We start from the raw sequence: 27,025 nt of genomic DNA on the forward strand, positions 1-27,025 counted from the left end.
TGCTCCTACGCCATTGCGGATGAGCCGCTGCTGCTTCCAGTGCTTCCTTTCCACTGAGTCTTTCCTTCCCCGTTGAAACGTTTTTGTTCCATACAGCCATCTCCCTCTCTCTCCTCCACTACCAACACAATCCCCTGTAGCCTTTTCTCAAGAGTTTTCAACCTAGAGTCAAGGACCCGTCTGTAGTTGCTGATATTTTTAGAGGCCCTCAGACTCCTCTCTTTCATTTGTTCAAAGCAAGAAGTAAAACCCTGAATTCAATGTCCTTCTTTTATTTTGTTGTGCAGTGGCATGGAAGTGCCACTAGAGGTTACATTTTGTATTAAAGGATGGATGCATTCTTGGCATATCTAAATGAAGTGTCTTGCTCCTCAGTGTGTCAGTCTGATATCTTGTTGCAGAAAACAGGGTCATGTACAGTGTCGGCTCCTCAGCTACGGTGGAGGAGCGCCGCCTCCCCTGCCGGCCGCCTCAAAACGGCAGCCAAGAAAAATAAAACGATAATAAACACGTTTTATCAATGTTTTACTTTTGTTTTCCTGACGATTCTTTGGGGCGGGGGATGACAGGCTGCAGGAGGAGTGTTCTGCACTATTGTCAGTGCGCATGACGGTTTGGCCGGCTGTCTCAGGCCGGCCAAACCGTCTGCGCATTGAAGCTGTCTCCATCCTGAGCTGCATTGCCGGGTTGCAGAGAGCAGGCACAGGCTCCTAATATCACCGGGAGCACCAATTCAGAGCGCTCCGCGAATCCTGATGCCGGTCTCATGACATGAGAGCAGCGTCAGGATTGGCCGCAGTGGAGTCTGGGAGCCTGTGCCTGTGGAGGAGAGGAGTGTGCGGATGAGTGAGGCAGCGGTTCTTAATTTCATGCAGTCTATCTTCTCATGCCTGTGTGACCTTATGGTAACCTGGAAATAAACTTTCCTCTTAAAAAAAAATATTCACTGCCATTCTGGAGTGAAGGGGGCTGGCAGATTTTCGCATTCTTGAATTCTGAATCTAAAAACGTAGTCGAAGAAAGCTTGGTTTCTATAATTTTTTCGTTCTGCTTCCGAAACCCACCCCCCCCCCCCCCCCCCCTGTCATGTTTACTAGTGCCATGTAGCCTTCGGGTGAACGCAGTGCTGCACAAATAAATTAAAAAAGATATAGCTTGTATTTTCTGGTTTCAGGACAGTCCATGCTGCTGTTGCATGCTTGTCTGACATCTGCATCTTGGATAACCAGTCGCGGACTGTCTTACAGACGTCCCAGCAGGTCTTCGAGGTGATCCTCATGAGAAGTAGTCCTTGGAGGTCTGTGGGGATTCTTTCGAACCTTTGAAGGCTTTTAATGAGTCAGGTCACTGCAGAGGAACAATTTTCAGGGCATCACATGAGACTATGGGATGCCGGCAAGCAAGGTACTGGCACTGTTGAGGTGAAGCAGGAGTGGTGCTTGGATGGCAGTACTGAAGCTGATTCCTAGGAGGCATTGCTTTACTATGCACTGTGTATGCCAGGGGGCCTTGGTTAGGATGAGCTGAATGTAGAGTAAAGGCCGAAGCTAAGGGACTTGCAGGTGTCAATGAGTTGTGTTCAGTTACAACAGCCCCCCCCTGCCAGCAGCCAAAAAAGAAATTAAAAAAAAACGATAATAAATCTGTGTTTATGATTGTATTTTTCCCCTCCATAGCGCTGTGTCTAGGGGGCGGGCCATGGAGATGACAGGCGGAGGGGAAGTGGTAGATGCACTGTTGTCAGTGCGCATGACAGTTTGGCTGGCTGTCTCAGGCCGGCCAAACCGTCTGGCACACTGAAGCGGTCTCCGGCCCGAGCTTCATTGCCGGTTTGGAGACAGCAGACACGGGCTCCCAGTCTACCTCGGAGCACAAATTCAGAGTGCTCAGGCCAATCCTGGTACTGCTCTTGGCTTGAGAGAGCGTCAGGATTGGCCACAGGGGATTCTGGGAGCCTGTGCGTGCAGTGCACGGAGCCAGAGAGAAGCGTCGGAGGGGCAGGTAAGTTGTTTATTTAATTTTTTTTTCGTTTTCGGTTTGGTTTTCCGTCGTCCCCTGTCCTCTCACTTCCCCCGCCCCACCCGGCCGCTACTATTAAGTTACTTCTATTCATGAAGTCCAGCCAATACTGGACTCTGAGTTTCTCTATGGCATTTTGCAATGAACTAACCCTTCATGTTTCACTGAGTTGTGTCTTGTAAATCTTGGTTTGGGAGGTGGCAGGGCATGTCTTTTCTTCTGATGTTGTCTCTGCTTGAGGTTACCCTTCGGAAGAGCTGGTAAAAAACGAGTATTGTGTTTACTGATTTCTTGTTCTTCAATAAGATTCCAGCGTCTCCCTGTATAAGGTGAAGATCATCCATGAATGGAAGGCGTTTTGTAGTACGGTGAAGGTTACTCGAGATCTCTATTACAACATGCTGGGAGTTGCTTGTAGACAAAACTTGAAGCACTGTAGAACAGCGCTGTTGTAGTATCTTCATTGTGTGTAGGGGCTCAGCAGTTTATTTTCATCCACGGTGTCAAAGAACACCGAGATCAAGCAGGGCGAGAAGATAGGAGTCATCACAGTCCATGATCTTGAGACCATCGCGCCTCCATTCCTTACTAAATGCAGAAAAAAGTCAGCGGCTATACCAATGATTTCCATCTGTATACACGTATTCCCTCTCGGCATATCTCCAGTCGCGGCTGGCACAGGTAAGTGTGGTGGGCCGGGTGGGGGTCGGGTAGGTCGACATACGACAAGATACGTAAAATTAAATAAATAAAAACATAAAACCACTTAGCTTGCGCTCGCCACGTTGCCGAATTGGCGATGCGGAGAGCGCAAGGTAAGTGGTTTTGTTATTTATTTATTTAATTTTGCTTATCCCGTTGTATGGCAACTTACCCGCCCTGCTGCCGCCGCCACCTCCCTGCCCCCTTGCTTTTACCTGTGCCGACCGCCAATGCATGTCTCTAGTTGCCACTATAGTTGGGCTAAAGGTGATACACAAAAGCAGAAAAAACCTGTATACCTGCATTCTGTTATTGCGGGGAGTCGGTGGCACACACAGCATGCAGACAGAGCGCGTGGGGGCTAAGCCCCATCATTGGAGATTGCTGAAAGTTTGTTTTTTTAATCAGGTTATGTTCCAAGTGGGAATTAGAGCTGCTCCTGTTATTGGGATTTTAATCAGTCAGACCATTGGTAAAGGCCCCTCTGGCTTCTTATACTAAAAAGCTTGTAGAAGGAGTGGAGAACAGATGGAATATTTAATGCTTAGCGCTATATTGCTTGTTGCGCTGCACAAAGATAAATATAAAATGTTTCAACTGAATACTTTATAACCAAGTGGTCTCAGTAGTAGTGGAATGTAACTCCAGCTGCCCCTTCCTCCCCTGGTAGTCAGCGAACCAATGGCGGCTTCTCCGCTAAGGCGGCGGATCGTCACCCCACTGCTTCTGAGATTTGCAACAAAAATGATATTAACAATGTTATTAGCATTTTATTTTTCTGTACGGAGCCAGGTTGGGTGGCGTGGGGCAGGGCTCTTGTCACAGAGCAGGAGGAGGAGTGGTATATGCACCTTAAGTGCGCGTGGCGGTTTGGACGGCCTTCTTGGGCTGGACAAACAGTCATGCGCACTTAGCATGTTCTCCAACAGGCTGTAATGCACAGCCTGGGTGGATGTCATGCACAGGCTCACAGTCCCCATCTGAGAGCCGAACCAGGGCACTCAGACCAATCACGACGCAGTTGTCATGGTGACAGCGCGTTGTGATTGGCTATGGGGAGCCTGGGTGCTTCCTGCTTCTGGGAGCGAGGAAGAGCAGAGGTAAGTGGTTTTTATCTTTATTTTTCATCCGCTCCGTCTTGCTACCGCCACTGCACCTATCTCTTTTGCGCTCACCACAGTTTCTCTGTCTTACAGCCTGGAGGAAATGACAATCGGCCCCACCCATCCATCTACAGACACCTTTGCCGCCCTGAAGACCTCCCCTTCCACCTGCCTCTACTCTCCCGCTTCCTGCCTGGACATCGACCCGCCCTCTGCCGGAAGGCTTGGAAACCACCCTGTAATGTAACTGAAAGGCTACTCTCCACCACTCTTGAGCCCCTCATCTGCCTAAAAACCCCTGCACTACCTGCCTGGAGACCCCTCACCATATGCCTGGTTATTCTCAAACCGCTTATTTTTATACACCCCAGCCTTGCACCCCGCTACAAGCCTGGTGACATCTGCCCTACGCGTGGAGGCGCAGAAGAGCTCCCATTGGCTACCTGGTAACCAATCTGCAATCTCTGTGGAATACTAACCCCTACCTCTCTGGAGACTCTCTACCAGCTGCCTGGATGCCTTTCTGCTGCCTGGGTGGAGACACTGCTGGTGTTTTCATGGAGACCAACTAGCTACCGACTAAACATCGCTCCCTAGCTGCCTAGTTATCTTTTAACTACCTGCCTCGAGGCTGGCTGATTACCTGTGTGGATAGCCGGCTGCTTCCCTTCCTGAAGCTGCTCTCATCACATCTCGGCTCACAACCCCGGTGTGAGACAAAGGTAAGAAAAAGTAATACTCTAATGACTCTCTTTTTGTCGGTGTGTAGGGGGGGACCGCAGGACATGATTGGTCCATTGGCCGGCTGCGTGCATAGCCCAGCACTGGAACAGCCATTCGACTACAGCTCAGGAGTGGGGGAGATTGGCAGAGCTGTGGGTAGCTCCAAGTAATGGAAATACAAAAATGCTCTAGTTGACGGCTCATATTCACTGGCTCACCCATCATGGCATTATTTTGTAGTTATTTTGATGCAAAAATGCTAGAATGGTGCATGAGCCCCAAAGAAAATTAAATCTATCCAGCTGCTTCCATTATTCCATAATATTTACAAACGGTTCATGGTTTGCCCCGGATGGAGGCACAGAAGGGCCACTTTAACATTGTCTATTCGATTTCCCGGAATCAAATTGCTTGCGTAAGACAACACAATCCCCACTCAGTGAAAAACAAACCTTTATGCAAGGGCGTAGCTTGGTCAGTAAGATTGGGGGGGGAGGGGGGGGTTGAGGGGGTCAACTTCGGATTTTCCAACCATCACGCTGGGCTATACTGTCTAAATACAGTTTACAACAAGAGGGGTGGGTGAGAGGTGCCTAATGGGCAGTGGAAAGGGAGAGGAATGCGGATTGATAGGAGTACTAGGAGAGACAACACAATGTTTTGTAAAATAACCAATACTTTGGAGGACTAATGCGTAAATGGATAGCGCAATGTCTGGATACATTGCCTCCTATAAGTAAAGAAAATATAATTCCACTCGGGTTCTGTAAAGTGCTCTGCATCATGTACAGTATTTTTGGGATTGTGTAAAACACGTAGAAAAAGAATATATGTAGAAAACACACTGCAGCCGGTCAACCATTTAACAGCAGCCATACACCTAGACGTTGGGAAACCGCTCAGCGCAGATGGTGCTCAAGTAGTGACGCCAGCCCCATTCTCCCAATTCTACAAAGGCCTGTTCTTCCCAAACTCGGTTGCCATTTCCCATTTGGGTTTGTTGACCCCATCTTGTCAAAACTATAATGTCCCAATGCTTGCATACTGTTTACAGGAAGTGTCTGACACAGCACTTCACAGTGTGTGCAGAAGTTTTATTAACTATTGATCCGTTTGAGCTTTAGTCCGTTTTCTGTTTCTTGCAACTCTAGAATTTCATAAGATCATAGGACTGCAGGAGCCCGGCGTGTTACACATCCCCAACCAGCTCTCTGATACTCCTTTTATTTGGTCTTCGCAAATGATAAAGCAAATCCCAAAACAGTTAAAATATCTATTAAAAATATAAAGTTTAGGGTTGCCACAAGTCCTTGCGAAAGAGTGAGGTTGTCGCGATAGCAGGCGTGATGGAGGTACGACTGTTTTAGTCCTTTCCGTTGAACTGGTGTTTATTTTTGGGACGCTCTGTTTAGGTGCTGGAGGGTTAATCCCAACTAATCCAACATGTGTAAATCCACCAGCCCGGCAGCTGGCTGCCTGGAGCACAAAGACTTCCTTCAGAGCCCTGGCAGGTGATGCCCACACTCACCCTCTGCAGGAATGCACCAGGCTAATCTCGGCTAATTCATTTAGAAAACAGTTGGTTCTATTAATGCTGTAGTCGAGGAGGAGGCCACAGATTGACCTCTGATGCCAGGAGAGTGGGGTGCTACGCGCCGCCTCCCTTTCACTTGCCCATGCTCCCCGCATCTACCGAAGCAGAAGTGGAGGACGCTCCTTCTCCCACATCGCAGCAAAGACCCGGAGCAGCCTCCCGATGCATCTCCGGACCATCACCTCACTTCCGGAATTCCGAATGGCCCTCAAGACCTGGCTGTTCGACTGATCCCTCGGATTGGCTGCCAGTGTTGTGGTGAGCTGCAACCAGTCTCCAAACTTTCTCCAACTGCATAAATACTTTGATCCACCCAGAAACAGGTACTCCTTGTTTTGGCCAAGCAGATGTAGAAGCAGTTTGCTGCTTGAGAACCACCCCCCATTTAAGGTGAATTGAAGATTTCAGTGACCAATCAAAGTATTGTTTGGAAATGTGCATGAATGCTGCAAAGGCTTAAGGCCCTTGATTGGTCCTAAGGAATCGTAAGACCCATAAACAGCGAAAGAAATGAATGAGCTGTTTTTAATCAAAAAACTACTATTAGTCCTAATAGTCCTAACAAAATGGCTTTTTATCCATATTTGTAACATGGTACAAATCTGACCAAAGGGTGAAAAAAGAAATAGGACTATAAAAAATACTTCATGCAGTTGCGCTGTTACTATTGTTAAAAGTGGGTCATGATCAGTGCTACTGGAGTTATGCATTGTGCGGTCGCGGTGTTTTCGCATTATTATAGATTTGTCACATTTGCCATATAATCCATCTGCTGCTGCTTAATCTGCACATTTTAACAAAAAATACATGTATTTCTAGCTCATATGGTTGAAAAGTTATTAAAAACGCAGCAACACAAGTTACTGCACAGTGGAAGGCCCTTTGCAAAGGTTGAATGGTCACCTTTCTGTTCCTTATTGCTATATTCGGGTGTTAAACTGGCACTAATGAGGTGCAGCCAATGCCTAGACAGTGTCAACAAGTGTGAAGAATACAAGAAATAACGTTATATGACTCCTTTAGATTGTGCTTTTTTACGTCCCGTCCTACTGCATAAGCACCATGGTTCTTTTATAAAGAGGGTTTGATCTATGTGCAAAGTTTACAATCACTTGATGTTTGCACTGCTTGCTGCTCTCAAATTAAAAAGAACCTATGCACTTTAATGACAAATTGTGTATATGATGCTTTTTTTTTGGTTTAAATCTTTTTATTGAACTTTTAACAAGACAGACATTATATGATGCTTTTTTAAGTGTTATTTATATTTTTAAAGATGTAAATGTTTATATTCTGTGCTTTTAGGGTCAAACTATGACCGAATAAAGATGATTTTGACCTTGACAAAAATAATGAAGTAATGTGATCATAAATTGTGCCCTATTACACGGCATAATTTACCTTTTCTTCCCGAGTAATTCACATAACCCTGCCACAGAATGTGTCTCTTCCCTGTGGCATAATTCCAGTGGCCCTGGTCTTGATGCTTATACCCCCCTCCACAGTAATCAATACAATATTACATTCTGCATTTCAGCATATATGGTTTATGTTAGGGTGGAAGTGCTTTCATGGTATAGTGATGTGAGATCACACTGGAGAGGCCTCCCCACTGTTAGCAAAGTTCTTTTTCATTCACAAGTATTTCTAACATTCTGTCTGGGAGGCAGTATTCCATTTTGTCTCATGTCAGTGTTGTTCTACTGAGATAATGATATAGAATTTGCAGTGTTGCAATAACTGGGTTAATGTGCATTTATTAAACCACACTTCTTTTCACTGAGATGCTGTCAGGTTGTCTGCTTTATATATATTTAGAGAGTGAAGGAGTCTGGGATAGAGGATTCACAAGGTAACCATATAATATGGTCCATTATTGCCCTTAAGTGGATCTCATGGAATCATAAGCCGCGAGATTGAACACAGCGTGGTTTGTAAATGTCACAAAAACCGTGAGATGGCAATGTAGGGCCATATTACATGTAACCAGTTGTGTAGTTTTTCCAATTACATGCTTATTTTAAGTGCCGCCGAAGGAAGCACCGGGTGGAATCAGAATGTTTACTTTTTGTCAAAAAACATTGTTCATGAACTATAGAAAAATGGCAAGGCCCTGTGAATTTATGTGATTCTGTGGCTGCAAGATTTACCACATAATTATGGATTTACCACAACCGTAATTTGCAACCGATTACACAATGGTGTTGTTTGTGGCTCAAACAGATTAAAATAATACTGCTTGATAATGTGCCGAATAATTTCCCCCTTTGCCGCATAATTCAGATAACCTTACGGAATAACTGTGGAAGTTCAAAATCCTCGTCGCCATTGTGGTAATTGAAGACGCAGGGTAGCCAGTAGTACGGTGAAACACAATAAGATTTATTCTCAAGGTAGTAGTCTCAGGTTACAGGTAGAAGATGGTAAGCAGGTTTCTGGAAAGCCCCGCCGGGAGCAGCATCCTTGCTACTCAGCCCACGCACTCCAACTGCATTCACTCAACCAGGCACACATCAGCATTCTAATTACATCACAGTCACTCTGGCTGAGCAGCAGGGGACATAGCACTAAGGGGAGAATGCATTGCATAGAAATGAAGACACCACAATAACATAAAGGCCCTGATAATGGTACAGCTCTGCAGAGTGGTTTCTGGGCTGTTGTTTTGATGATGAATTACTTTCGTGACTTTCGAATCTGCACAAAACTTTCCCATAACAGTTAATCCACTTTGGTTTGTTAATGTCAGGTTTTGCGCTGGTCCATAAAGCGGGTCACAGAATACTGTTGGTGGGGGTATTGTCAAGCTAGGCCAAAAAAGTGACTTTCTAATTGTAATTGCCATAGAATTCTTTGCTCTCCGATACAGAAAATAATACTGGTGTGAAATTAGAAATGTACTTAAGTATCTGCTTTGATATCAACCTGTTCAGTTTTCGAGAGACCCACAGTTAACCCAAACACATGTTTTTAGTGGATATGAAAGGTGTAAATTATAGAGATATCTGCACCTTTAGTTTGCTGAATTCTGTGAATCCAGTATCACAATCTGGAAAAACAATTAAAGGGTACATAAGAGATCAGGGTGAGCCTGCCCAAAGCCCAGTGCACATTACGCTCAGAGACCACCTCATTCCTCAGTCATCACAGCAGGGGTCTCTAGCCTTTTTCTGTAATTAGATCTACTTTTGTTCAATGAGAATCACCCTGAGCTGCTAGTAATAGTCTTGTACTTGTGACCACATCAGACAGGATTACCTTACTGGTTTCCTATGTAAGATTACCAGCAGTGATCACCTCAGTGCATCAGGATAGTCGCCCGAAGTAATGAAAAAAAAGGCTTTGTCAATTTTGAATCTTTTACATGGATAATACATAACAGCCAGAGCGGCAATGCCCCCGCCATGAAGGTAATACTATTAGTAATACAGCTGCCCATCACCGCATGATTTATCATTCAAATATCAAAATACATTTTGGCAATTCAACAATTTTTCTCCAAACATCAGCTTATGAGTTCTGAAAATCCACGCATTTTCATCTCAAGTGCACTCATTTTATTCTTGGTATACATATATTTCTTCAACCAAGCAGATGGTTCAAATGTAGCACCATGGGATGCATACAGTAGAGATGCCCATAGATATCTGGAGAGCTACCCGTAGCTCACGAGCTCCTCGTTGGAGGAGTCTGCGTTACAGAAACGACCTTGAGTTCTGAAGTTGTCGCCTATAAATATTTTTTTGGTGTGCTTCCCTAACTATTACTTTAATGGTAGGAACAGCAAGACAGCAGTGCCCAGAATGCATTCCCAGGCCTGGAAATGGTCTGTAATGACCCGGTGGGTGCCGGGCACCTCTCTGCCCAGGCTTTCTGGCATCACACATCCCTGCTTTGCAAGGTTTGCAAAATAGGCTGTGTGTAGTGCCACATTAAGGGTATCATTCTATGTTTGGGCCTACTACCCATGGCAATTTTTTGTCTATATGAAGATATATAAATTCTGCAACAATGCACTGTATCCACTGAACGCGGGCTTCACACCAATCTACCAGCACCTTCCTGCAGTTATCACTCCATATTTTTTAAACGTGTTACATTGATTTCTTTCACCTGTTGTAAATCTGCTGAGTAATCCTATGTTTTTGCCCTCATTCCCCGCTCGAGTTAATTGTAAATGCGTCTTTTCGTGTGAGAAATAGAAATAAGGATCACGTCGAAACGATCCGCGCCATCCGCCTCCTTGCCGCCAATTTCGCAACAGCACGTAGACTGCCACACACGTCACAAGCACGCCACGTACGCGCTAGAGCAACTTAAATGTGGCCAATCAGCAGAGGTGTAGCTTGTTCTGTAAGATTAGGGGGGGTGGGGGTATGAGCGTCAGACTTTCCACCACTCAGGCTGGCATATGTCAAAATACCTTGTACGACAAACAAGGCGCAAAAGAGGGGCTTAAGTGGCAGCGGAAAGGGAGAGAATTGTGGATTGGTAGGGGAACTAAGTGAGATAAAATACAATCATTTGTAAAATAACTGATATTTTTGAGGACTTTCAGAACACAGAGAAGGAGAGAGTGCGTGTGCGTTTTTGTCAATACGTGTACTCCAATATCCGAGGTGAAATCCGACAGACACCTCACCATAGCCGATTGAAAGCACATGTACCCAACTATTCATCAGAAAATACATTTATTAGGGCATTGTAACACCCCAGAGCTACACCCCTGCCAATCACGGGATTGAATGGACTGGGCATAGGCCCAACGCGCCGCTGGTGTACCGCTGTGAAGAGGTGGGGAGCGTTGCTTTTATTTATATGTTTAAGAATATAATTAAATTTTGTTGATGCAGTTTTTTGCCTTTTGACGCCGAATCAATGTTCTTTTACGGGAACATGTTGTTTTTGAGGCAGGTATAGCTATGTTTGGGCTTCTAGCAAGTAGAGCTTTGGAAATACAACGAGCAGGACAGGACTGGTCCTTGCGGGCAACGGGCATTTCCCCAGTGGGCCGTAGAGGTAGGGGCCCGTGTTGTGGCCGGTTTTGTCACTTGGACCCGGTTTTGCAGCAGTGCTACAATATTGGCCCCCTGCAACAAAAGCGGGAGTGGTGCTTTTTACTAGCACACCGTAGCACCCACCCACCCACGTGAAGACGCTATCTGCTGGGGGCTGGTTGGTTTCTGTTACCAGACCGGCCCTGATGATGATACAGCCGTCAAATGTTTGTCGGTGCTTGTCTACCCTTGTCAGTCAACTGGCTCTTGCATGAGGCCCGAGGGCGGATGTTTAAGGGGATGCTGTTGGTGTGTTGATGCAGGTCTGCCAGTTCTATGTGACGCGTATCACCAAGCTCCTCTTTTCCCCTCCACCAGGGAACTGCATGTGTTTGTCTCCTGCAGCTGGGAGCTCTGATGGAGAGAACAGCCCCTCTTTTATAATGCTAGTAGGGTGCCTCCTTGACCCCACCCCAGAAACGTCAATTCTCCAAAATGGAAGTGACATCACACGCCACTGAAACGTTCCTTTCACTCACACATGCATGTTTGCACACACACGCACATTCACACACTTGCTCTCACATAACACACTCTAACCTGCAAGCACACACACAACATACATTTAAGTACATGTTTTACTTACCTCAGATGCCAGGGAGAGTCATGTCAGTTAAATGTAATCCATCCTTTATTACACTAATAGTGAATAATAAACTATTGTTTACTATTAGCGTAATAAAAAATTGACAGAAAGCCAGGAAAGGGGAGCCCAACTGGCATCCATAAGGTGGAGCTAAACTGGAGTTCCTGGCACTGACGTTGCCACCTTTGCGACCAGGGGTCTGAAGGGGAAAGCCTGTAGTTGCTGCTGCAAACCCTGGCAACTCCTAAATGGCGTCCATGCTCCACGCCTACACGATGGAAAGCCCAATTCCTGGAGTGAATCGCTTCATAGCTGCGCACAGGGCCCGCTCTAGGGCGGTGCGATTGGTGCCACCGCACCTGGTGCTGACTATAGGGAACGCCGAGTTTGCAGCTTCATTTTGGTTTTAAAAGCACTTTCTGCCCCATTCCCTGCCTCCATCAATTTCCAGGCAACAATAAAAATGTCAAGGTAATGGGGATTGATATTCTTCCTGGAGAGAGATCAGAGTTTTGTCTAGTTGAGTTTTTGACTAATTATAATATAGCACAGAGGGTTCATATGCCTGCTGCAAAGAATGTTTGCCATGCACATCACAAAGTGCCTAATATGTAAATAGGGCAGTGGGTTACTGCTTTTCTAAGAGACATATTTTGTTACTTGCAGTATATAAGTTAAAATCCTAATATAGAACAGTGAATAATTAACTCTCACCAAAGAACTGCATGCACACTGCAAAGCATAGATTAATGTTGCAAAAAGCGTTCATTGGGATAGAGTTTGATTCATATTATTAAAGAGAACCCCCAACTACGGTGTTCCATTTTGAATTCTGAGTTTGTGCTTCTCCAGACCAAGCACTCTTAAACTATACTGTCTACCAGTATGGATGATGACTCCTACACCCTGTAGTCTTCTGTCTTATGTAGCATTTCCTATACACTGATTTACACACGTTTGATTGATTGTCTCTTTGTAATGTGTTTAGAATGTAAAGTGCTCTGACACCCTACACTGGTATGAGTGACGCTATATAACTAATTAGATGCATCTGAACTAGCGTGGTTATGGAAATTTGAGGGGCACTGCTAAATGTGGTGGTGAGGGAATCCATGGTGGAGGTGATCACCACCCCCACTACGGATGGGGGTGCGCCAATATACAATCTACCCGCAGTGAGCACAGCCTGCCCTCCAAACAGCCCACAAAACCAGGTTTTTAAGGGAGTTAGTAAGATCTGTAGGTCTGCAGCTGGACACGACCCGTGATCACATTCTTAGCCCACTTCACACTGCTAGGTGACTTTGTAGTACATAAGGTCTTTCCCACCCCTGTACCCCAACATAAGCCTCCATCGGAATATTATAATGGTTATTACTTTATTTTGTTTTGTTTATAATGATGATGTCAGCTCCTTCTGTTTCCTTCACTCTCTTGGTCTAGCCAGCAAAGGCCTCGGGAGACACAAACAAGAAACCTGGGCCCACAAGCATCAATTTGGAATAGAAGACATTCTGTAAAAAGCTGTTTTTTTCTCATCTTGATATATTGCCCAATTATTTCTGCCAAGAACCGTGCAGACACCACTTCATAAAGTCTTAGTTCACATTCAACTTAAGGAAAGGCTGCTTCCCTTAAACGGGGGTGGACTGAGTTAAAGGGGGATTACAAGGAGGGACTTTTCTCCAGGACAGTGTAGGAAGCAGTACAACTTTAGGCAAGATCAGGCGTCAAGGTAATACGGCGCCCAAAGAGGAAAAGTCCCTGGAGTCGCGAATTGTGGGAGGGTCCAGAGTGGTGGTTGCCCCGGGCGCAAAATTCTTAGGGGGCGCAAAACTTTAAAGAAAGTATTGCGCCCCCTAACCCATGGACCGTTAGCACTTCCTGACCCAAAAGTCCACGGGTAAGGAGCTCAATACTTTCTTTTAAAATGCCCCGGGCGCAGGCCCGCTACGCCAGGGCAGACCGCGAGACGCTTCGCCATAGCCTGAGATTTTTTGCAACTGAATGAAGGAGTGCGTACCAGAATTAGTTACCTGACTGCTCGAGGTATAGAGAGATCACAAGATGGCAGTGGTGGTTTCGAAGACCGTAAGAGGCTCCTCTGCTGTCTAAGACCCTGCACAAAGTAGTGTGAGATGACATGTAATGGGGACTCTGCCCAAAAGGGTGAATTCATACCACATGGAGAGACTGTTTCCCAAAGACTACACCATGCAAAGAGAGATCACTGCACAAGGAGAGACTGCCTCTTTGAGCAGGCTGAGACATGCTGTGTAGCATGATGAGACTGAAGTTGCAAAAAAAGAGCGCTCCCTTCGACAAGCTCACAGATAGTACAGTACAGAGTGAAACCACAACTTAGAGGCTACTCCCTGTGTCAGTCTAAGAGACATGCTCAATGTGGAGTGACATCAGAGACTTTGCTGCCCAGGGCTCTGTAAGAGATCGTACACTACTGATCATAGCACCCCTCCAGCCACAAGCACTCTTGGAGAGGTATGTGGCCTAACGGCTAGAGTGGCTGACCTTGAAGCTGGGGAACCAGGTTTGATTCTCAGCAGGGACGCTTAACATCCTGTGATTCTGGGCCAGTCACTTAATCTCTCGGCGCCTAACAAAATGAATGTGTCCATCTGTAACGTAAGTGGTGCTCGTGTAAAGCGATCTGATACCTTCGGTCGGTGTTTGCGCTATATAAAACTCTTCCCCCCCCCTCCCCCCACTCCCCCCCCCCCCCCAAAAAAGCACTTTGTATTTTAAGCGGTTTTAAGACTCTTTCCAGGCCAGAACATACCAGTATCCGAACAACATTTTGACATTTATCTCATTACATTGAAATAACTACTGTGTTGGGCTTTTAGTGGGCCGGGTCCTGCTGGTCTCCGCACCAGCAGGTTTAAAAAGCGGGTGCTGAGACGGGTCCCTAGTAGGCTTTAAATTTTTGCCCTCACCCTCCGGGTGAAAAAATATATATCTTAACTCTGCAGCAGGGCCACCCTTTACTGCCTTTGAGGTAACTTCATCAAGACTCATTATAGTTCTTTCACAGTCTCATCATTTCAGAACTGAAGCATTTTCAATATGCTATACTACGAAGACATAGTTGTTGATTATTTATGTTCTGCAACTAACAAGTACTGGCTTGTTGTAAGTGTAATATTACTTGCTGTATTATATTTCTGTATATAATGACAGAAATAGCAAAGTACCATTCGGGCGGCACACTAAGCTAAGCATAGATTTTCAGCTTACTGTGCTTTTAAGCCACGCCTTTAATTACATCGGTTACGCCCCTTTGAGAGACCCCCCAGTTTTTTGTCCCACTTAAATCCCTGGTTGTACTTTGGTTAAAGTGTCACTCACAATGTCACTCATGAGGCACTGAACATAAAAAACATGGAAATGTCGCACACAAGGCCTGCTGCGGTTTGCGAAGAGGGCGGCCCAATGAGCGCCTGTGGAAGCGTGCTGCTTTTTACAAGGGTTTACTTTATTGAAAAAATCGGCCCGCCCGCACACTGGGGTGAGTTGATGAATATGTGTATGGGGAACTTGCAAAATCCTTGGCAGGCTCCCGGCACGGGCTATGGCCGTCTTGCAGAACTCCCAAGTTTACCTGTTCCAGGGTCTAATGAAGTCCAGGTTTTTCCCTTTGCATTCTGGCTCTGTGGCCACGTTGATGCAGTTAGAACAACAGGGCTACAAATTCCGAATGGACTGAGCCACTCACACATGGACCTGGGAAACTCTTGCAGAGATTTTTTTCTTCTATAGCGCGAACTTGACCCGAATCTGAATCGGGTATCCGAGCGCTTTACATATTACCAGTTACGTTACATGAGGACACACATTCATTTTTGTTAGGCATGGGGAGATTAAGTGATTTGCCCAAAATCACAGGATGTTTTAGCGTCATTACCGAGACTTGAACCCAGTTCCCCAGGTCCGAGGTTGAGTGCTCTAGCCGTTAGGCCAACTCCTCTCACCTTGCTATCCCATTGCTTCAGTGTACACATTGTTGAGAGGTCTGTTCCTTGCATGAATTACTTCACCCCCAAAAACATAGTACTGTGTGGCTTACCGTTATTTACAGTGGTTTAACATAGGCCCCCGCAGTGCAGGGGGAGGGGCAAACTTCAGGGGGCCCTTCAGAGCAGTACCCTGGCCAGAGAGCTCCTGACTGAGTCCGGGGGGCGGGCCCTCCAAGTAGGTTGCAGAGGGCCCCCTCAAGTTTCGTTACGCTTGTGATTATTTACCATAAGAACTACATTTGTCTACATTAGGGACTTTGGGCAGTGTCCTTTTAGAGTGGCCTTGCAAGAGGTAAAACTGCGCTTATGGAAGAGTGTGCACGTTAACTATAAAATAGGTCTCTAGCACTTCCGCGAGATTGATATCCTGCTCGACATCCGCCCCTCGCCTCCTCCCGCAGAGCTCATGTACCCCTGCAGAGCAGGTAAGGTCTAGTGCTTGAGATCTGTTATGAGAAGCAGATCTAATCCCGTAAGGGCAATGCTATCTAGGTGATCCGATGTTATCCAGTACCGAAGAGACGATACAGAGCAGCGGCCCATCGCGGCTGCTGTCAGGGCAAAGGGGCGAGGCGATGAGAGGAAGGCGGTGTAAAAACAAAAAACACATTTCCAAAAAAATGTACTTGAACCCAGCTGCTCTTCTGGCTCCAATGCAGGCAAGCAGAGGCTCCCAGACTGCCCTTCGGCCAATCTTGACGATGCTCGCACAGCATGAGAGCCAGGGCCGGACTGGGAACAGAAACCGGCCCTGGCAAACTGCTTAGCTGGCCCCCCTGGTGTGAGGGGGATTGCAGCTGAGCAGTTTGCGAGGGCCGGTTTCGGACGATTTTTTTTATAGGGAGCCGACATTGCTGACCCCGGTAACAAAAACGGCCCCCCCGGGGCCCACAACCGGCCCCCACCCTAGCGGCCTACCGGGGAAATGCCCGGTGCCCATTATGCCCAGTCCGGCCCTGATGAGAGAAGTTTCAGGATTGGCCTGAGTGCCCTCGATTTGCGTTCGCAGGAGACAGGTAACCTGGGCCTGCTGTCTCCAACCCGGCAACGCAGCTCGGTTTGGAGACCGCTTCTGTGCGCATGATGGTTTGACCGGCTTTAGGCGGCCGGCCAGACCATCATGCGCACTGAGAGTAGTACCCACCACTCCCGCCTCAGTGACGGTCATCACCTGACATCGCTCCCAAGACTCCACAATAGGAGAAAAATAAAACCATAATAAGCATGGTTTGTTACTATTTTATTTTACAGCTGCTGCACCGGCGAGGGGGCGATGCTCCCCCGCCATAGCGGAGGAGCAGCCACTGGCAGCAAATGTCTAGTAATGGAGCTGCTGTTCTAGGGCAGCAGATGCAGTCTAGTATGCTTAGAACAGGCTAGGGTGAGACATAAATGGGCTATGGATTCAGGCCAAAACGTAGTAGATGACACTTGGACCTGTCGCTGCCGGCGAATGGTAGACTCCGACTAGTGCATTAAAAATTTTTATATTCAGTGTACCCCACTCGGTTGTGTATGCATAGCCGGCGACTCACAACTGACAGGCGTTCTCAAAGATATAACACACCAGAGGTGGGTTTTTTCCGTCTAGCATGTGAGTGCCGATTAATAACTCGATACTTGGGAAAAGTCTTCGTTAAGCTAAATAACACGACGGGCGAGAACCTGGACCCAGCACCTATGGTAGCATTGTTGGGGTGGGTTCTGAATATCCCCTAAAACCGTAGGAAGTTTACGGCACTAGCATTGCTGCTGGCGAAGCTGCGAGAAGCCATGTGCTGAAGCATTATATATATATTTGTTGATTTATATAGCGCAGCTTATCACCAGTGAGGATTTCCAGGCGCTGTCCATGGGCACTGGTAGATTAAGCGATTTGCCCAGAATCACAGGATGTCGAGAAAACGCTGAGATTCGAACCTGGATTCCCAGCTGCCGAGACGGCTGCTCTGGCCGCTGTGCCACATCCTCTCCTCAGCCTCCTCTCATCATCCTGTGCTGGGGCATTGGCAGGAGGCCTAAAAGTGAAGCCTGGGCGAAGGACCTGTGTCGCATTCCGATATACGATGAGCTACTACTGCAGCAGTCCAGACCCAGAGACATTTGGCACCCTAAGGCAATGCTTAGTGGCAGGTGCCGCTGAATCGAGCACCGACAGTGATGGCTGACATCTTAGACCTGACGGCACTGGGAAGGTCTGCCTGCCTGTGCACTCCCCGGCAGTTATGCGCGTGGATAATTTCTGGATATAATGAAGTGTGATGGACTGCTGATAAACTATCTTGTTCGGGATGACAAACAAGCGCATGTAACCAATTGAATTTTACCTTGAGGGGTGTTCCGGTTTTTTCATCTACCACATGTAATGTTTCATGTACCACATGTAACACAAAATAAATAAATAATGTATGCCGTACAGAATGTGCACTACATTTCTGCCTGCAGTTTTCGTTGTTGAAAACGTGCTGTGTGCTTTCGGTTTTCTTGTAAAATGGCTGCCCCGCAGTTGTGCACTGCACACCCCTTAAGGAAACGACATAACTCACAGCAAGTGTGCATTTGCGTGTCCTGTTAAATGTGTGCACTTCGTCGGAGAGCTTGCATGCCCTATTGACAGGGCCACTGGAATTATGCGGCATGAGAGGACCTGATTATGCAGCGGGGTGACTAAACGATGCCAGTCCACGGATGACGTAGCAAAGATCCTCTGTCGTATGTGGTTCGACTAAAAGACGATGTTGTTAAAAGCTGCATCATCTCGTATGAACATACATAGAATTTAGTCCTTTGAATTAATTTTAGCCTGTGTGGTTTTAGGGAGTATAACAATGTTCAATTTTACTTATGATGCCAGGATTAAAACAAAAATGCATTTTCGTCCGTATAGTTTTAATGAGTATAATTGTTGTTTTTGACTTTTTAAAAAAAATCTTTGTATCTGTTGTGAATACATTATGAAGTATTTTAATTAATCAGACAATAAACTCTAATAATAATAATGACTAAATTATGAGTCCAGGAAAGGCTAATTATGCGGCTTAATGCAGCACATTTTGTGATTTTATTACTTCATATTTTTTTGTAATTTTTAGACATGGCACATTGCATGGGCAACATTAAACCTCATTAGTACCAGTTTAACAACCAAATATAGCAATAAACAATGGAAAGATGGCCAGTCAACTTTTGCGAAGGGCCTTCCACTGCGCAGGGACGTATGTTGCCCTATATTTGTAACTTTTGAGCCATTTGAGCTAGAAACCAGGGCCGGACTGGGAACCACAACCCGCCCCGGCAAAGTGCTCGGCCAGCCCCGTCCCCACTGGGGGAGTTGGAGGTGCCGCGCCTCTTTGCCGGGCCCGGTTTTCGTCCGATGTTGGTACAGGGCCGATATTTTGCAGCTATGCTGCAAAAACGGCCCTGTAACAAAAATGGCCCCCAGGGGTCCAAAACCGGCCCCCACCCATGCAGCCCATCGGGGGATTGCCCGGTGCCTGCTATGGCCCTGCTAGAAACAATATTTTTGGGTGAAAACTGCATTAGACAGCCACCCTTCTCCCTTCTGCTATCACTCAGCAGTGGCACCGCCCTCGTCTTGATGCTCGGCTCACCACAGGGGAGAAAAAAATAAAATGTGATGAAGTACCATTTTATTTTTCATCTCTGGGGCTTTGCGGGGGATTTTAAGTGGGGCGACGCTCTTCCGCTCAAATGAAGGAGCCGCCCCTGAGAGGAGTGAATAATAATGTTCCACTCTCTTTGTATCTGAATATGAAACTCAAATTTATACTCTCTAACCACAGCCCATCCTTTCCACCTGTATGTGTTGTCAAGATGCTCTCAGCTTTTGCCTGGAATCAATGGCCTATTGTTTCCTTCAGTGTTTACTCCAGTAATAACCATATTCCACTTCCACTTGCGCAGTAGTCGCCGGCACGTGTATCCTGGCAGTATGTCTAGAAGTACTCCTGATACTCTGATTGTGCACTCCTGCCGCAGACCTCCTCCCTCCATTTCCTACAATATTTCCTGAGTGAAGAAAGCCCCATGCTAATTATAAGAGTGCGTTTTTTCTGCGCGCCGCCCGCCCCCGCCGCGTGCAGCGCGCCTTCCTTCCCTCCAGGACACCCACCGCTGATTACATTTCTGCGTTTCTTCATTAGAAAATAAGGAGCTGATATTACCTCCCGGGGAGATAAATGAGTGCTAATGGGGAAAAAAAATTGCTTTTTGTAATGCAGGCGACAACAAAAACACAGGCATAAAGTAACTCCAGTGCTCCCGGCTCCTGATTACTCTGGAGGAACACGACTCACTTGTAGGTTGCTTTCTTTGTTCATGTAAATGTTATTTTTGAGCTGCTCTGGCCATGATTATGCTTGCATTGGGATGAACTATCTTAAAGGCCATACGCTGGAAGGTGTATTAGCATTACCCAGGGCTGTCAGTCAGAGGCGGCTGCTGCGGTACAGAAGTGATGGGGCGGGGAGGATGTTGGTGGGGGGTATGACGGGCGGAAAAAAATCAAAATAATTACTTACCTGCCGGGCGCCACTTCTACTGACTCGCGGCAGCACAAAGGCTCCCAGACTCCTCTAAGCCAATCACGACGCTGCTATCATTCTGCTAACAGTATTACCAGCATGACAGCAGCATTGTGATTGGTCTGAGTGGCCTGGTTTACCACTCAGACAGTGCCTGGGAGCCTTTGGATTGTTCACCACCCGGCTGTGCAGCACAGCCAGTTGGAGAAATTCGAAGTGCACATGGCCGTCCTAAGACCAAACCGTCATGCGCACTTACGATTGCCACCACTCCTCCCCCCTGCTCATCCCGTCCCGACAGCCCAGCCCCGCCCTAGAATGGCTCATATTGCGAAGGAAGACGCTCTCCTTAAGTTAAATACAGACTCAGTACAGAAAAAATAAAAAGATAATATTGTGTTATCGTTTTATGTTGCCTTTCTGCACTGCTCAGGGAGCAGGGGGGTGACGCCCCTCCGCCTTAGTGGAGGGGCTGCCGCTGCTGGCGGTACAGTCGTGGGCGTGGGGTCCTTAACTCCATGTTTCAGACAGACTGGATTACCCTAGAGGTCAATGTTTCACTATAGATGACGTGTTTCACGAGCGTTCATACAGACCCTCTGACGCTGTTGTATGGATATTACTGCCCCGTGTGCATTCAATTAAATGTTCACCATATACTGTCAGTGAGGTCCACTTTCTCCCAAAAGGCCAGCATTTGTATTGTCCCTTTGTGTGTTATTCATTGGTATGTATTGGTCCATGTATAAATTATGGATTCATTCTGTTTGCCCTGAGCACCCACCAGCCCTCAGCATGAATCCATTTGGTTTTTAGTTCCAATATTTATGTTTTGGGCAGAAATATCAATATTCAAGATGGAGAACGCTGGATCCATTGCGCCCTCTTACCACTGGCTCTCCATCAATTGCTTGACCGATGATATGTTTAATATGGAGGCCGTGTTAATAACACATTTACATTTTATTTACTCGTCTATATATTGGTAAAAAGTGGTGATGGTCAAGGTGGAGGATAGCTTTGTTCCCTCTCCTGTAGAGTCTCTTAATAGCAAACCAATCAAAATCTTTCAGATAAGGACCTTGTTATGTTCTATTTTATTTGTCACTGCCAATTCACCAAGGTATCCTGGTTTTGTCTAAGAAATCCAACAGGTTAAATTGAAGAAAAATGAAAAATACTAAGACTAGCTGGCCAGAAGTGTATTGCAGAAAACTAAAGAATTAACACAGAGGTGACAACAAGAAGGTATTGCGTTTCTTACAGAATGATGGAATGGACCTTTGAAGGAGAGAGATTGTAGTTTGAAAGGGAGGCTATTCATTCCTGTGCTGTGACAACGCTCTGTCCCACAGTATTAATCACAGTGTTTGTCTTGAGAATTTACAATAGAAATGTGTCACAGGAGCTCAGATCTTCAATGAGGGTGTAGCAATGGAACTGTGCTGTCAAAAAAACAGTCAAGAGGAGTCAATTATGCGATGAGCAATGGCCATGGCTTTCAAATTGATTCTCTTCCTGATCTGTCATCGATGTAAACAATCAGGGGGATGTGATCCCGGCATGGCCCCTTGGAGCAGTTTGTCCCATAAGCATTACCGTAGCCATGACCACTCTGAATGAATGCCATGATAACTTTGCTACGACGGCCTGAATCAAATTACTAGGCCTGGGCGGTGAACTCTCTCCATTCGTCAAGTTTGCGGAGTTTTCTACACTGTTCCCAAATGTGGAACAGAGTTTTTTTCTTCACTCGTGCTCACCAACGTTAAGTTGGGGAGCGCAAGCGGGGAAAATCCAATGCTAGGCTACCTCCTAGAGAAATTTCTTAATGCGGGCAGTCCCAGAGGGTTATAGCGGTATAGAGACAAAATATCGACTCCAAAATATCGACTGGACATAATATCGAGTTTTTAATATAGACTGGACAAAATATCGACTGGACATAATATCGACTACAAAAATATCGTTTTTCAGGTAAGTGAAGTAATATCGACTGTATAAAATATAGATAGCAAAAATATCGATTTTTTAATAATATATAATATTTTATAGTGTATTTTTATGTAATAATATGTGTGAATAGTGTGTTAATGTTATAAAATATTTTATTACATGATTTTTGTTTTTATAATAATTGCGTAATGTAATTCTGTAGCGGGTTGTGGGTTTATAGGGGAATAGGGTGGGAAGTAATTTAATAATAATTAATTAATTAATATATGTTTGTTAATATTTTTAATTAATAATTAATTGATAATTAATTAATATTAATTAGTTAATTAATTAATATAATTTTGAACGTATTTTGTATTAGTAAATAATTGTTAATTAATTAATTGTAATTAGTTAATTACATTAATTAGAGTACATTTTTAATATATATAATTTTGTGTAATTTTTAAGTAATTAATTTTGAAAAAATAATATTAATTATTAAAATAATTACAGCTAATGTTCTAATATATTTACTTTATTGTTATTGTTAATTAATAATTAATTGCTAATTAAATAATATTGATACATTTTGGGTAAAGGAGCATTTTTAGGGTTCAGGGTCAGTTTTCAGTTCATGGGTAAAGGGGTATTTTTAGGGTTCAGGGTCAGTTTTCAGTTCATGGGTAAAGGGGTATTTTTAGGGTTCAGGGTCAGTTTTCAGTTCATGGGTAAAGGGGTATTTTTAGGGTTCAGGGTCAGTTTTCAGTTTTTGGGTAAAGGGGCATTTTTAGGGTTCAGGGTCAGTTTTCAGTTTTTGGGTAAAGGGGTATTTTTAGGGTTCAGGGTCAGTTTTGGGTTTTTGGGTAAAGGGGTATTTTTAGGGTTCAGGGTCAGTTTTGGGTTTTTGGGTAAAGGGGTATTTTTAGGGTTCAGGGTCAGTTTTGGGTTTTTGGGTAAAGGGGTATTTTTAGGGTTCAGGGTCAGTTTTCAGTTCATGGGTAAAGGGGTATTTTTAGGGTTCAGGGTCAGTTTTCAGTTCATGGGTAAAGGGGTATTTTTAGGGTTCAGGGTCAGTTTTCAGTTCATGGGTAAAGGGGTATTTTTAGGGTTCAGGGTCAGTTTTCAGTTCATGGGTAAAGGGGTATTTTTAGGGTTCAGGGTCAGTTTTCAGTTCATGGGTAAAGGGGTATTTTTAGGGTTCAGGGTCAGTTTTCAGTTCTTGGGTAAAGGGGCATTTTTAGGGTTCAGGGTCAGTTTTCAGTTTTTGGGTAAAGGGGTATTTTTAGGGTTCAGGGTCAGTTTTGGGTTTTTGGGTAAAGGGGTATTTTTAGGGTTCAGGGTCAGTTTTGGGTTTTTGGGTAAAGGGGTATTTTTAGGGTTCAGGGTCAACAAATAAGATTTAAAAAAATTATTTTTATTATTTTCATTTATTATTTAATTATTATAATTTAATTTAAGTCGTTTTAAGTATATTTTAGTAATTAAAATTTAATATTAATTTAATTTAACACTGTTTTTAATAAAGTCGATATTTTTTACATCTATATTTTTGTTAACGATATTTTGTACTCGATATTTTTGTACTTACCTGTTTGTAGATACAAACTCGATATTTTGACTGTCGATATTTTGTCCACGATATTTTGGCAACTCGATATTTTGTCCGTCGATATTATTTCAGTGATCCGGTTATAACTACTCACGTTGAAAAACCATCTGCTTGCGTTGAGGAAGCTGCCTCTCGGGGAGAAAATGTACTCGAATGGCAGAAAGAAGCATCACCCTCTTGCGCTGCGCATGGTGCAGTTCATGCAGATTTTCCAGTGCCGGACAAACATCTCGGAGCTAAAAATCAGCGTGAACGGCGAGGCCTAACGCACTCCGCCGCATAAGCAACTCCGCGTAGCACGTGGAATTTTGGGCAATTGCGTAGAGTTCCGCGCACTCCACCCAGCCAACAAATTGCAGTAGAATATGCTGATTTGTTGGCCTGCATGCCTCTTCTTGTATTTGTCCCTCCACTTGAGCATAGCGTCTTTACATTCCTTGTGTTCCGCTTACTGGCATCCTTATCCTGCCACTGTTCACAATCAGAGAACAACTCTTGTCTTTTCGTTCCGCACTGCATCCGAGTGCATGTGTTTTTAAGCTTATCTCCCTTCATAATGCTTCCCCTTCAAGGATCCACCCTTGTGCTGTGTTGCTCATCACCCCTCCCAGTTTATTTGTAAAAGCACAACAACAGAGGTATTTTTGCTGGTTATAGCTGTAGAGCAGACTTTATCTGCTCCTCTTTGTTCTATCTCATGCATTCCAAATAATGCATGAAAGCACCAGCTTTGGCACAGAAAGGATTGTAGTATGTTGGAGGTAGGGCTATCTGCGGCACTCACTCAGCAAGTATCTTAGAAAGAAGATGTACTTGGCATTACACTTCTCCTAGAGCTCCATTAATCTGCTGCCTTGGCTACTACATATGGCTAAATGGCTTATTCCTGTATAACATAAACAAGGCTAAGGCAAGCCTTTCTCTTTACATTGTGACACTAAGTAGCGCATTATAAAACGCTGTTCATTATAAAACGCTGTTCATTTTAAATTTTATTCCGAGTTTCCAAAGTGGAAGTATTTCAAAAATAATAAAGATTTAGAACATTGAATTCAGTGTATAGTTTTGAGATACTATAAGATATGTTTTCAATTCTCTCAGATTTTAAAAAGGTTTTCCTTTTTTTTTTTTCTTCAACAGTACTTTACAAACATTGGCAAAGCCAACGGCTTAATGGCCACTCTTCAGGGGCGAGAACTATTGGCTTTACCAGTGCTTGTTTTTTAAATTTAATTTAATTTGAAGCCCCATTATTTAGAGTGGAGTGTTAATATTCTCCCCGTAGGCTGCCTACTAAAAGCATGCCAATGAGCATCTATAAGATGGGGCCAGTTGATCAAACGTTCCGAAGCGTTGGATTCAATGTATACATTTGAACAATCTAAATAGTTTGTTCTAAAGAAAGCAATCCCACTTCTCGACTGGCTGAATTACACTATCCTTTGACTTTGTAATCAGATAACGACATTTTATTTAAGTGACATATTATGGTTAGGTTCAGACAATATTTAAACACCTCTGTGATCATGAAAATATGATGGTACCGCTGGATATTTGAAGATCTTATGTTTTGTCTCCACTAAATTACAAAAATTGTACTTCTTTCCTTTGAATCAGGGTCTGTGTGTATTTTATTCAATACAATCACAATGTCAACAAATGATCTGGGATAAAAGATCAGTCATAAATCTTTAGAATTCTTTCTCATCCACTAGATGATCATTTTCTTGAAATGTTTGCAGTTGTGTATGTTTCTTAGCAGAGGGAATTATCTGTAGAAAGGCTTCTCATAGTGAATGACAATGAAAATTGTCCATGCATGCTGTCAGTATTAGTCTATGTAAGGTGTTATAGTGTATTAAGCATTACTAATTTCATATAAAGTATCTGGTGGAATATTATGATAAAGTGTAGTTATATCCAATAGACTGACCATCTCCGTATCACCACAAGCCATCGACGTTGTGGCTTATTGTGAAATCTCCCAATATGTTGATCTGCCCCTGTTAGCCGCCAAAGATCGGTTTGAAAAAAGCGTATTATGCAAGACACAGTAACCGTTAGTCTTCGGCACAATAAGTGTATTAATGTTTTTGAGGGATGCGGGCTTCGCCCATGAAGCTTCACCCTCTTCCATTTCTAATATTGGTTGTTGGAACAAGAACAACATTCTGTGTTTGAGTAAACGTTGGAAGTCCACTTGTAAAAGGGCCATGTTGTGAATAGACCTTTGTAGTGCGTTTGTAAGACGTCTCTGTTCTTCATGCCACCCATTCGCTAGCCCCCATTTCGTGGGGTTGGAGGGGGGAGGCACGCGGAGACCAGTCTCCCATCACATTTGCAACAGCCGAATAAGAATTGGGCATAATGTTTACATAATTTTGTTTGGAAGGCGGGCTGCTACGCAGAAGGATCAGCCATTGTTTGATTATGTGTTAATAGGAGATTTTAATTTCTGAGCTCAGAGGCATGATGGGAGGCGAGCGTGTCGGGGCGGAAGTCCCCGCAGAACTATATTTTTTGAAATTTTAATTACAACATGTGAATTTACATCTTGGCTGATACTTTGTTTCTCAAATTATGCACTGCGCTCAGGCACTCTAGCCTGGATCTAATTATTGATACGCAAAAACAACTAAATATATGGATGAGACGGTCTGGTATACAAGTGTGGCGTTAAAAGGCATTCCAATGAGATTTACAATCAGGAAGTATAAGAAACCGTAGAGTATGACATAGGAGCAGCGCAAAGTAAGGCATCACATAATGCAAATTTTCCCCCACGCTGATTGGCAAACGCAATCGCATAAAACGTAACAACGAGTGATGTACAAAGAAGCCATTGAAGGACACCATACATTAATTTACAAATGGGACGGCTGTATGTAGACATACAGGACAGTGTAATACACCAACTATTGATTTACATAAAAAATGCTTTCAACGTGATTTAATGAAATTAGCAATATAGTTTACAAACCGCATTTTAGGTATGAATTTCGACATTGAATATGTAACACGTCACAGCGCTGGATTTACTGATCTGATTTACGTACATGGCATTATAAAACCATGTACAGGATGATTACAAATATTGCATTGTAAGCCTCCTCGAA

At 44.6% G+C, this 27,025-nt stretch overlaps 1 protein-coding gene across 3 annotated transcripts in view; it reads left to right on the forward strand.

Annotated features, from left to right (window-relative positions):
- The first annotated feature begins 3,915 nt into the window (after window positions 1-3,915).
- Window positions 3,916-27,025, forward strand: part of SEMA6C (semaphorin 6C) — a 171,934-nt gene continuing 148,824 nt past the window's right edge. For all 3 annotated transcript variants that reach the window (XM_086947442.1, XM_086947444.1, XM_086947445.1), the window contains exon 1: window positions 3,916-4,546. The gene's annotated coding sequence lies outside the window, so the exon portion shown is untranslated. The remainder of the gene's footprint in view (window positions 4,547-27,025) is intronic.

Source organism: Lissotriton vulgaris, chromosome 12, assembly GCF_964263255.1.
Source record: "Lissotriton vulgaris chromosome 12, aLisVul1.2, whole genome shotgun sequence".
In the NCBI taxonomy this organism is placed as follows: domain Eukaryota; kingdom Metazoa; phylum Chordata; class Amphibia; order Caudata; family Salamandridae; genus Lissotriton; species Lissotriton vulgaris.